The sequence below is a fragment of the Palaemon carinicauda genome, chromosome 42 (genome assembly GCF_036898095.1).
Source record: "Palaemon carinicauda isolate YSFRI2023 chromosome 42, ASM3689809v2, whole genome shotgun sequence".
Classification (NCBI taxonomy): domain Eukaryota; kingdom Metazoa; phylum Arthropoda; class Malacostraca; order Decapoda; family Palaemonidae; genus Palaemon; species Palaemon carinicauda.
The window spans coordinates 1623065-1635168 of NC_090766.1; the positions used below are offsets into that span (position 1 = coordinate 1623065).

The 12104-nt window shown below is 44.0% G+C and overlaps 1 long non-coding RNA gene across 1 annotated transcript in view; it reads left to right on the plus strand.

Annotated features, from left to right (window-relative positions):
* The first annotated feature begins 589 nt into the window (after positions 1–589).
* LOC137632983 (uncharacterized) overlaps positions 590–12104 on the plus strand; it is a 44638-nt gene continuing 33123 nt past the window's right edge. Inside the window, exon 1 of the long non-coding RNA XR_011042154.1 lies at positions 590–679. This is a non-coding gene — a long non-coding RNA (uncharacterized lncRNA). The remainder of the gene's footprint in view (positions 680–12104) is intronic.

Consider the following 12104-nt stretch of genomic DNA (forward strand, 5'->3'; position numbering starts at 1 on the left):
ACCGGAACCTTGTAGTTATGCCACGAAGATCTTTAGAATTATATCCAATTGGGGTGATTTCACTACATTAAAATATATATACGCTTTCACTCCACTATTTTCAAACCACGATCAAATCCACACCAATTGTGAAATCGTGATGTTTACTTTTTGTCAGCTCAGATATAAAAGGTAGTACAGTTTTAACATTTAATCTACGTGAATTTTATTTCATATATTTAGAATAGTACATGATAACAAATTTAAAATATTTTATAGTATATAATATAAATCAAAATGATAATTAAATATCTAATTAAATAGGTTAATGCCAAATTATTTATAATTTATTTTAGTAAAGATGTATTTAAATTTGAGTCTTTTACAGTGTGGTAGTACAGTTTTAAAATTTAATCTACGTGAACTTTATTTCATATACTTAGAATAGTACATGAAAACAAATTTAGAATATATTTTTGATATATAATATAAATCATAATGACAATTTAATATCTAATTATATAGGCTAATAACAAATTATTTATAATTATTTTTAGTAAAGATGTATTTAAATTTGAGTCTTCACAGTGTACCATAATTCAGTATTGACTTCCATTTTACGTTGTCCATTCGTAAAAGTTTCGTAAAACTATGTGTGAAAAATCTCAAGATACGTGTACCTTCGTGTATTTCTATATTGGTAAGATATGCATGTGAAAACCTTACTATTTTTAAATATGTACACATTCAATTACACATTTTGCTGAAGTATTCATTGACTAGGTCTCTCGAAAGTAATTTTCTATGTGAAAAATTATTTGAAATTACCTTACCTGACCAGAAGGGATTATCCCTAACCTACGAGATTATTTCCTATGTAACTGAAGATCATAATCATTAAATATATATGAGAAGTAGAAGATTTGAAGGTCATAATCATTTGATATACATAAAGTCGATTTTGTTTTTGTCCAACAATAGGCCTACAATTACAGTTACAGTCGGGATAACATTTATTAATAAAAAAATACGGGGGTAGTTTGTAGCGCTACGGCCAAGCGTCCTAATTTGCTTATTATCGCTCCGACTGTTATCTTGTATAGAATAAAAACGTTTGGAAATGGTCTACGGATCTTAAATATGTGCTTAAACGCACACTTTTGTTTTTTGCAGAAAACCCTAAATTACCTGCAAATTTGTGGCTCGAGTTCTTACTCCGGCCACGAATCTTCTCGCTCCCGTAGTAGGTAAGGGGGGGGGGTCCGGGGGGCGAAGCCCCCCTGGGTAAGGATACGGCTTTTAGCATAGGTTAGGTGGGTTTTTTAAGTTAGCTTCTCCCGCCAAAATTTGTTTTAGAACACCGGCCACAGTTCAGAATATTCCAGTTTTCTACGAACTCTATTTTAGAATGACGGCCACAGTCCACCCCACTTTATAATATTCCCATTTTTTATGAATGAAAACGGATCTGGCCGTTACCCTACAAACGCTCCAAATACGGTATTTGTTTACAAGAGCACGCTCTCCATTTACTCCAAAATTGTGCCTTCCTGCAACTCTCCTCTTTTTGTAAAGTATTTAGGAGGTTCTTTAAATGCTGGGAATGCAAACAAAATTAGAAAGTTATGTTGCAGGAGGGGGGAAGGGGTTGGTGGAGGAGGTACTAAGCGACCTGGAGCCAACATCATCAACATAGTCAATCAAAGAGAAGTTTGTGTCGTTAACGGACATTTAATATATTGCAAGGACATCGCTCCCTCCGTCGTCCAGCATTCTCATCGAATTCTCCATTTCATTTAAATTCTCCTTTTGCCACACTGTGGCTAACTGTATATATTTGTTCCGTTCCCTCAGAGCTACAATTTCATGTATTTATCATTTTGCTACATATTTCTATTGACTTGTATTTCAAGTATTTGTACGTGTGAAAAAACACACATTTTGTGGCGGTTGGTTCAAGCCAGATTGGCGCCAGCACGCATGCTACATTGCTGTCCGCACCTTGTATTATATTCTCGCACGTGTTTAAATAAACCGTCAGTTGTTGTTGTTGATAGCTCGTCTCACTGTCCTTACACTATATTCAAAATATATACTAAATTAAAAATGGATCAATTACTCAAAAGTGTCACTATTTGTGACTTGTATCTTTTATTTGGTAATACTTGACAATAATAGCATCTTATTTTTTTCTAGAAACTTTTTACGAGAAAGACTATTTTTGCAGCGTATGACTGTTTTCATTGGCAGGAAATTGGCAGGCATCCTTAGGGAGTGGTCAATAGATGGCATTAGTGTAGTAAACGTCGGCTGGGAATATTAGTCATTCTTAAAATAGTTTCTTTAATAAAACACATTAATAAGATTTATCACCAAATATTTACCAAATAGGCCTAGTATTATGCTATTCCTTACTACGGTAGGTCTAGTTTATGAGAGTGCCATGGTCAACTGCTTAGATGTATGGGTATTATTACAGTTACAGTCGGGATAACATTTATTAATTAAAAATACTTTTAAGTATAAAGTTTGTATAGTTGTCATGTTGTTGCATGATCGAAATAGGAAATATCATAGCCTAGGCTGGCAAATCTTTGGTATAACTTTACCCGTGTGCTACTCATTTAATAAGACGTAGGAAGTACTATAGATGAATAAAAGTGTAATAGGTACCCATATTGGTAAATATTTACTTTTGGGTGTATGTATGATAGCGGCCACCTGTATGTATGATGACAGATGACTACGAATACAGCAGTGTAAGGGTTTTGCACCCTTTCCCCCCCCCCCCCTCCTGTTAGGTAAGAAGGTAATGACACAACTTTTAGGTTAGGTGGGGAAGTTTAGGGTTGTTGGCGTCCATTTTCTATGCATGCAGGAGGAACTGGCCACTGTTGTACAAAGGCTCCAACATACTTTAATTTCTAGCTAAATACATGAACCATATATTTTTCTTACTCGTTATCTTGTGCTTTATGCATTCATGACCATGATTATCTGAGCAAACTACCCATTTATGAGTCTTTGAGCCCCCTTATATGAAGACATTTATCTGGGACTCCTGTGGAAAACCCAGGTCTTTTGGGGTGGGTAAATGCCAAAAACGAGTGATTTGAAGCAATAATGATGGCCCAAAATGCAAAATAAACACAAGATAACCAGTTGGAAAAATATATGGTTCATATAGGCTAATTGGCTTAAAATTTAAATATCCTATTTATTTATGATTCACTTCACATCCTTCTGATGATTTTTTGCTCCGCCGTGGCTGGCTACGCTCGTAAAATTAACATTACACCACTGCTTCTATGGTCTGACAAGTGGTATATGTCGAGCTGCGCTTGTTAGCCCCATGGGTCATTATTTCGGGGTTATTTTATACTTTTACATGCGCAACAATAGCTGCACACTGAACGTTTTTATTATTATTATTATTATTATTATTATTGTTATTATTATTATTATTATTACTACTATGTGCTAAGCTACAACCCTAGTTGGAAAAGCAGTATGCTAATAGCCCAGTGAGGAATGGAAACAGGGCAAAATAAAATAACACCAACATTAAAATAAATTTGTTCCAACATAGATACAAACCATCTGCTATTTATAGGGTATACTTTCAGCAAAGCTGAAAGACGAGCCATGATAATTTTAGTGAGTGATAACTACCCCATCCGCTAGTTAGCGGGTGGGGGGTGGGGTAGACTGGCTACCCCGCTCACTCACACCTCTCGGCTGAGTAACCACTTTACTTTATGGCTTGGTAGAGGACGGACATGCTGGCCTTCTCTCCCACAAAGACTTGCCTTGATTGTTTTTCTGTTTTATTTTTTGTTTTCTTGTGTGTTTTCATTTATCTTACATATATATAGGTATATATGTATAAATGAAATTATACATTGTTAGATTCTTGTAACTTTGCTGTTGACAACGTATCCGACTCCCTCCGCCGTAAGGGAGTTGTCATTGCCGCCCTACCCTGCAACTGTTGGTCGGCAGGTTCTTAACACTGCCGTGTGTTTGTTTCATTACTGAATTAAAGTGTATAACAGTTCAGCTCCCTTTTGAGGAATTATCTTACAAGGAAGGTGACATTACCCGAATAGTGTATTTTGTGCATCGGAACATGAATTGTAATTGATCACAACTTCCTATTTTCACAGGAAGCAGCGACGTAGAACACAAGGCTAAATACTACGGCCGCCCTGATCGTTATCCTGCGCTCCATGTGGTAGCTCATGAGCTGCCCTCGTTACGAGGTAGCATTCGCTGTCAAGCTTCAACTTGATGTTCCTCCTCCTTTGAGAGAACTAGAGAGTAGTTCTTTTTATTACGCCTATGCTTTTTTTTCCATAGAGCTGGGAGAAAGCTTTACTTAGGCTATGTCCTCTTGCGGGAGGACTTCTCTCTCGTTCGCGAGAGATTTTTACGCCTATGCTTTTTTCCCATAGAGCTGGGAGAAAGCTTGCCTTAGGCAATGTCCTCCTTCAGTAGGACTTCTCTTTCGTTCGCGAGAGAAAGTTTCTTACGCCTACGCTTTTTTTTTTTCACATAGAGCTGGGAGAAAGCTTGTTTTAGGCGATGTCCTTCTTCAGGAGGACTTCACTCTCGTTCGCGAGAGATATACAGTATTATTAAGCCTACGCTTTTTTCTCATAGAGCTGGGAGAAAGCTTGTCTTTGGTGATGTCCTCCTTCGGGAGGACTTCTCCCTCGTTCGTGAGAGAGATATTTTATGCCTACGCTTTATTCCCATAGAGCTGGGAGAAAGCTTGTCTTAGGCAATCTCCTTCGAGAGAACTTCCCTCTCGTTCACGAGAAATAAATTGTAGAAGCTTGCTGATCCACGAGGGGCAGTGGCAGAGCTTTCTCCGAAGCAGGTTATCCCTTCGGGGGAACGAGTCTCTCGTCCTCGAGAGAAGACTGCCTCTGGGCATCGGCGGTCCCGTTACGCTTATGGTTCTCCTTCAGGGGCGGAGCGAGAGCCTTATCTTAAGCGACATTCTCCTTTGGGAGAACAAACCTCTTATGCGGAGGTGTTATCTTGAACCTGCTGGTTCTCCTTGATCCTTCGGGGTCTCATTACGATCACCCTTTGGGCTGGCGTGATCGTTGAGCCTTCGGGCTCTCATCATGTTGATCCTGCAGGTTCTCATGACAGTAGGAGTTCTTCGGGACTCCGCTCGAAACCTTCCTGTTTCAGTTACGCCGAACCTTCAGGCTCTTGTAACGATGGTAACATTGAGCCTTAGGGAACTTGTGCCATCAATCATGCTGACCTTTCGGGGTCTCGTGACAGAGGAACCTCGGTTCCTCGTTACGCTGATCCTTTGGGGTCTCGTAACATTAGTTACGCTGAACCCTTGGGCTCTCACAACTTTAGTCACTCTGACTCTTCGGTGTTTTGTGACAGGGAAACTTCGGTTTCTCGTTGCGCTGACCCTTCGGGGTCTCGTAACATTAGTTACGCTGAACCCTAGGGCTCTTGTAACTTTAGTCACTCTAACACTTCGGTGTGTTGTGACAGGGAAACTTTGGTTTCTCATTACCCTGACCCTTCGGGGTCTCGTAACATTAGTTACGTTGAACCCTAGGGCTCTCGTAACTTTAGTCACTGACACTTCGATGTTTTTGTGACAGGGAAACTTCGGTTTCTCGTTACGCTGACCCTTTGGGTTCTCGTAACATTAGTTACGCAGAACCCTTGATCTCTCGTAACTTTAGTCACTAATACACTTTAGTGTTTAGTGACAGGGAAACTTCGGTTTATCGTTGCACTGACCCTTCGGGGTCTCGCAACACAGGCTACGTTAGGCCTATGGTCTCTCGTGCCCTTAATCACGCTGATCCTTTGGGGTCTTGTGACAGAGAAACTTTCGTTTTTCGTTTGCACTGACCCTTCGGGGTCTCACAACGCAGTTCATGCCAAACCTTTGGGTTCTCGTGATCATAGCCATACTTATATGACAGAGTTTGAGGACTTGTTGTGTTGACCGTTCGCGCTCACACAACACAGGCTGTCGTGAACCTTCGGGTGAACGTAGTACTGTAGTGAGTACTCTCGCCACACTGAGAGCTCTTGCGCGCACGACCGGTTTGGCATGCATGACCAAATTGGCGCGCACGACCGGATTACCGTGCACGACCAAATTGGCGCACACGGCCGATGTGGCGCGCTCCTCCAATTTGGCACGCACGACCAAACTGGCGCTCACGACCTATGGAGCGCACGACCAAGTTGGCGCGCGCGAGCAGATTGGCGAGCACAGCCGATAGTGGCGCAGGCGACCATATCGACGCGCGCGTACGACCAACTTGGCGCGCGAGCACCTGGGCGCACGCAATCAGTTGGGGTGAACGTACAACTCTTATGACAGATTTTTACGAACTCTTGTTGCGCGAAGTGTTCACGAGTGCACAAGAGTTTTGCTCTCCTGACAGAGTTTTCGAGCTCTCATCCCGTGAATTGTTCGTGCGCCCCCATCGTCATCAAGAGTTTTGCTCTTATGACAAAGGGATGCCTGCTGCCTGGGGTTTTTTGAATCTCCACAGGTAACTGTGACACAGTTTCTTTGGGTCCTGGTCACGTAGCATGATTCCTGAAAATTCCATCAGGAATCAGCGCCGGAGTTCCAGCTGGTTCTCGGCACAACGTCCTTTAAGGCCGTGGGAGGGGAATTCGCAAATGGATTCTGAACCCCTGGGTTCTCATCCGAATCTCTCGGTTTCCGCGATCCAGAGTTTTTCTGGGGACTCTGTGGTCGACCTCCCCCCCACCCCCTGCGGGATGGGTCTTCCAAAGGTGTGACTTGATGCGTCACTCAGCACTCCCAGCTGATTACTATATCAGCTGGTCTGGTTTCGCCAGCACCGATCCTTTCGTTTTCGAGAGAATCACCGTCATCTTTCCTCCACCTTCCCACTTCGGGTGGTTTGGTTAGCGGACGGAAATGAGCGAGGAATGAAAAATTCTTTACATTCCAGTTCATTTCCCCTGACAGGCCATGCCTGATTTAGACAGTAGTTTTCTCACTAGCGAGAAAGTGTTCGATGGCAACCCTTTCGGGTAAGCGGTCGATGGCAATTATGTCTGACATTCTTGAAGCAAACTACCACATACCGTACTAGACTTCACCCTTTTCGGGAGACTCGTTCCTGAGAAGTCTTTACAGAACTTCGAGTGTTTTTAAAACTTCATGAAGGCCGTCCTGGAGCATGCGCTCTAGCCAAGACAAAACCGCAAGGTTATTGTCTTAAACTCGGTTCTACCGTTTGATGGAGGCAGCCTCCCCCGTACTAGACTTCACCCTTTTCGGGAGACTCGTTCCTGAGAAGTCTTTACAGAACTTAGAGTGTTGTTAAAACTTCATGAAGGCCGTCCCGGAGCATGCACTCTAGCCAAGACAAAACCGCAAGGTTATTGTCTTAAACTCGGTTCTACCGTTTGATGGAGGCAGCCTCCCCCGTACTAGACTTCACCCTTTTCGGGAGACTCGTTCCTGAGAAGTCTTTACAGAACTTAGAGTGTTGTTAAAACTTCATGAAGGCCGTCCCGGAGCATGCACTCTAGCCAAGACAAAACCGCAAGGTTATTGTCTTAAACTCGGTTCTACCGTTTGATGGAGGCAGCCTCCCCCGTACTAGACTTCACCCTTTTCGGGAGACTCGTTCCTGAGAAGTCTTTACAGAACTTAGAGTGTTGTTAAAACTTCATGAAGGCCGTCCCGGAGCATGCACTCTAGCCAAGACAAAACCGCAAGGTTATTGTCTTAAACTCGGTTCTACCGTTTGATGGAGGCAGCCTCCCCCGTACTAGACTTCACCCTTTTCGGGAGACTCGTTCCTGAGAAGTCTTTACAGAACTTAGAGTGTTGTTAAAACTTCATGAAGGCCGTCCCGGAGCATGCACTCTAGCCAAGACAAAACCGCAAGGTTATTGTCTTAAACTCAGTTCTACCGTTTGATGGAGGCAGCTTCCCCCGTCATTGTACCGTGGGTATAACGACTTGCCTTTTACACGAAAGGCTTCCGAGACTTTTTATTCTATCCTAACAGGGTTATTGTTTTGAACAATTAGTCCCGAAGGAGTGTTGTTAGCTGACGTTAAATGAACGATAGCAACAGCATGAGAAACTTTTCATTACGTTTACGAACGTTTCAAACCCTTCCCACAGGTAACCAGACATCAGTTTCTGTGTAATGAACACTGGCTAGCTCCTCACATAAAGAGGAGGGGTAAACCAAAGGGGAAATGATCGCCTGTATAACTGTATATTTTGGTTAGAGAACATGTTCGCTCTCATTCAAGAAAATATTACAGTTAGTCAACGATCGAAATTCTTTCCGCAATAATGTTGCGATTTGTCGCACATACATTATTCCCGCAACCGGATTCGTTGCAAACGTTTCCTGGAGGCAGAGAATACGCATGCGCTAGCGCAAATGGACAAGTACATATATGCGTGCGAGCTAATTTTCTGCTAATAAGGGCTATATACATCTTGCAATTAGAACTCCGTTCTATTAAGTTGTATATTTATGTCCCTTACTGAAACTAGGTTATTCAGTACATTACTTGGCTACTTTCCTGTAACCAGACATACGACATTTACGTTCTGCCTCCTTATAGGCATTTTTTCCTTTCCCCCAATCGGAAGTCTTAGTCTCCTACAAAAGCTTTGGCTGGAAACTTCTCATAAGCATATCTGTTCCCTAGTAGGGAACATTTAATATAAGTGCTAGGTTACTGATTGGAGATGGAGAAGCACTAATGTTTTTTGACCTAAGAAGGAGAAACCTCCATTACAAACGTTTTCAACGTTCTCCAACTGAGTTCCGGACACGACTTTTATGTCGAACTACGCATGTATGCTTGTCATACCCACAGTTCGGTGTTACTACTCCGTAGTAGACTTATGCTCTTTACCCACCCAACAATAGATTGAAGATACGTCTCAATCCCCTCTTAGGTTTGGTTGGATGCGTTCGGTGATTACTGTACAGTCTCTTGTCCGGAAAGCGATCTCTATGGAGATTCACTATTATAACATAAGTTGTACTGATTAACTGGTTTTCCGGTTGGTATCGGTCTTATTCGGCCAACCACACTGGTTTAGTGGGCAGTGGGAGGGAGAACAGGCTGTTCCTCTTCGTTGCAGGAACATGCAATTAGTTACACGTCTCGACATCATCTCGAGATGTGTTTATTGCTATGCCTCCCCCCCCCTCACCGCTGGATAATCCGCGGATGGTGGGTGGCAGACGAGAGTTTCTGCAAAGAGGCCTGTCTTCTCGTCTTCCCTCTGGTTCTGATGCTCTCTTTAATGCATCAAAAGAGAGGAGGGGAGGAGCATATGCCGCACCATTCCAGCCTCGTCCGTTGGCCCGATTCAGGAAGGTACCAGCATTCACTTCTCTTAGAGAACCATCTAGCAGTAGATGACAATCTGCTCGCATCATTCCTGGTACAGGAATGTGCTTGCAAAACCACCCAGATAGTGGGCTCCTAGTGTCTTGGAATCATCTTGTATCCAACAAAGTCTTAACTTTGTGAGGTCCCCGACTGTGGTTATGCTCACAGCGGCCCTGATCTTCAGGCTCCCACTCGACCGCTCCCCAGTCTCGGAACACCAGGCCCTCAAACAAGATGTATTCCAAGATCGGTGGGGCGGCCGATTTTCCCCCATTCGGTCTGGTGAAAAAGTCCTCAGCCAAGTCAGGATAAGCAAGATCTTATCAATGACTCCAATAGCTTCGTTATGGCATCCCGCAGAATGGTTCCCAGACCTTCTGCAGCCCCTGACGGAGCTCCAATAGCTTCGCTATGGCAACCCGCAGAATGGTTCCTGGACCTTCTACAGCTCCTGATGGAGTTCCGAGGGATCTTCCTCCATGGTACGATCTTCCAAGCAGCCACATGGTAACACTTTCCCAAGCCGTAGCTTTGCTTCGACTTCTCGCCTGGGACGATCCTACACCACCCCTCTCAGAGAGGCCTTTCGCACCAAGTTAGGGAAAAGATGTGTAGGCACCTCAGACACTTTTCAGCGTCGGTCTTCCAGGCGAAGTGTTCGGTCCTTGGTGACTGATGTCGTGGAAGGGGATACTCTCCCATCAATGCCTTTACTTATACAAGTGTGAGATAACTTGTCCCCCGTCAGATCTCAACCTCCTCCTGGGAACGCCGTTCGGGTCCTTCAGTCTCTGAAGGCCCCTCTCTACGAACCTTATGCCCAGCAGCAGATCGCTTCCTTACACGGAAGATGGCCTTTCTACTCACTTGGGCTTTTGACCAAGAGAGTTAGTGTGTTGTATGATCCATCTTCTGATGTCTCCTACCCAAGGAGACGGGGAGAAATAATCCCCTGAGTGGATTGCCAAGACTCAAATCCGAGTGTGCTGTACCCTAGGTGCAGCCCATTTCGAATAAAGAGTCTTCGTTAGGTAACCGAAAACCTATCAACTGGGGTTTTGCCCAGTGAGGAGTCTGTGGGGTTACCTTAAAAGAACGATACCAGCTCGCCCCTGTGTGTCGGCACTGTTGACCAGCAGGGGGAAGGTCAAGAGGAGGACCTCAAGGATTTCCTTTCCCTCTGGGATCGGAAGGCAATTGAGGCTACTCTCAATCTACTCTCTCCTCCATTCTAAGACCCAGAGCTCGTAATGTCAGTGGCGATGCTACGTCCCTGGCGTTCAAGAAACTACTCTGCGGTGCAGATGCTTTAAGTGGGCATGTGGAAGCGTCAATGGACCTTCACGGCCCACTACCTGGAAAGATATAACCCACAAGAACATGGAGACTTTTTCCATTGGTCCTGTGGTGGTCGCGCAACAAATGGTCTAAACACCTGAGGCTCCTTGATGGACAAATAGCTGAGGGTTGAGGGCTGAGGCTACCCGGATTACTCTGGGGTGAATGAGTAAGAATGCCTGGCTCCTTACTTCCTTTCACCTTCTCCCCTCTGGGGAAAACAGCTCCGCAAGCCTCGGCATAGCTGACCTCACCTCACTGCAGGTAAGACCCATTTACCTGGAGCCTTTTAAGTATAGAAGAATACTTTGTTACGTCCCCAATACCTTTTAGAGGGAGGGTATTGGGTAAGTCTTTAAGAACAATTGGTTTTGTACTCGAGTTCCTATGTTAAAGACAAGCCACACTGTTAGTTCCACTCACACACAAGCTTCTGCAGGGCACTATCAGTGCATTACCTCATATCGGCACTTGATTTTAGCGAGGGTAGGGTCCCTTCTACTATTGATTACAGATCGAAATAGAGAGGACCCCGGGTCATGACCAAGGCCAGTTGGTGAAGACTTCCTCCCTCCTAAGGGTAAGTCACCCTATAAATAGCGGAGGGTTTGTATCTACATCGGAACAAATAACAAATTTGTAAGTAATTTGTATTTTTCCTAGTACAGTATACAAACCTGGAGCTATTTATACAAATTGGCTTGCCACCCTGTCCCCCGAGAAGTCTTGCCATTAAGCAAAGTGGTTACTCAGCCGAGAGGTGTGAGTGAGCGGGGTAGCCAGTCTACCCCACCCCCCACCCGCTAACTAGTGGATGGGGTAGTTATCCCTCACTAAAATTATCATGGCTCGTCTTTCAGCTGCGCCGAAAGTATACCATATAAATAGCTCCAGGTTTGTATACTAGGAAAAATACAAATTACTTACAAATTTGTTATATTCATTCTGTCAGATACAAGGGTGGTAACTTTCATAGCACACCACTCAGCTAATCAAAGGGCAAAATGGGTCTTGAGAAATGATATAGTTGTTCCATAAGCTATGTCGGCATTGATCAACAACCCAGTGCTGGAGGCTACATTTCTGTTTCCTTAGAGGGAGGTAAATCCAATGGTGAAGTAGGGGAAGGTTAGCCATGACTCCCTTATCTATGGTGTAGTTCCCTTCCGTGGGCACAGGCTCTTTGGAGGCAGCTACAGTGATCTGCCACACTGCCAGGAGTCTGCCCTGCCATCAAGATTAGCTTTGATAAAAGCCCTGGCTTCCTCCAGAATTCAATCAGGACCTCCAGCGGTTTATTCCTCAAAGAAAGGTGAAGACAGTGCTCCACCCTCTCGTGCCCAACCTGGCCAGTTCAGAAGGGAAGAAGAGAA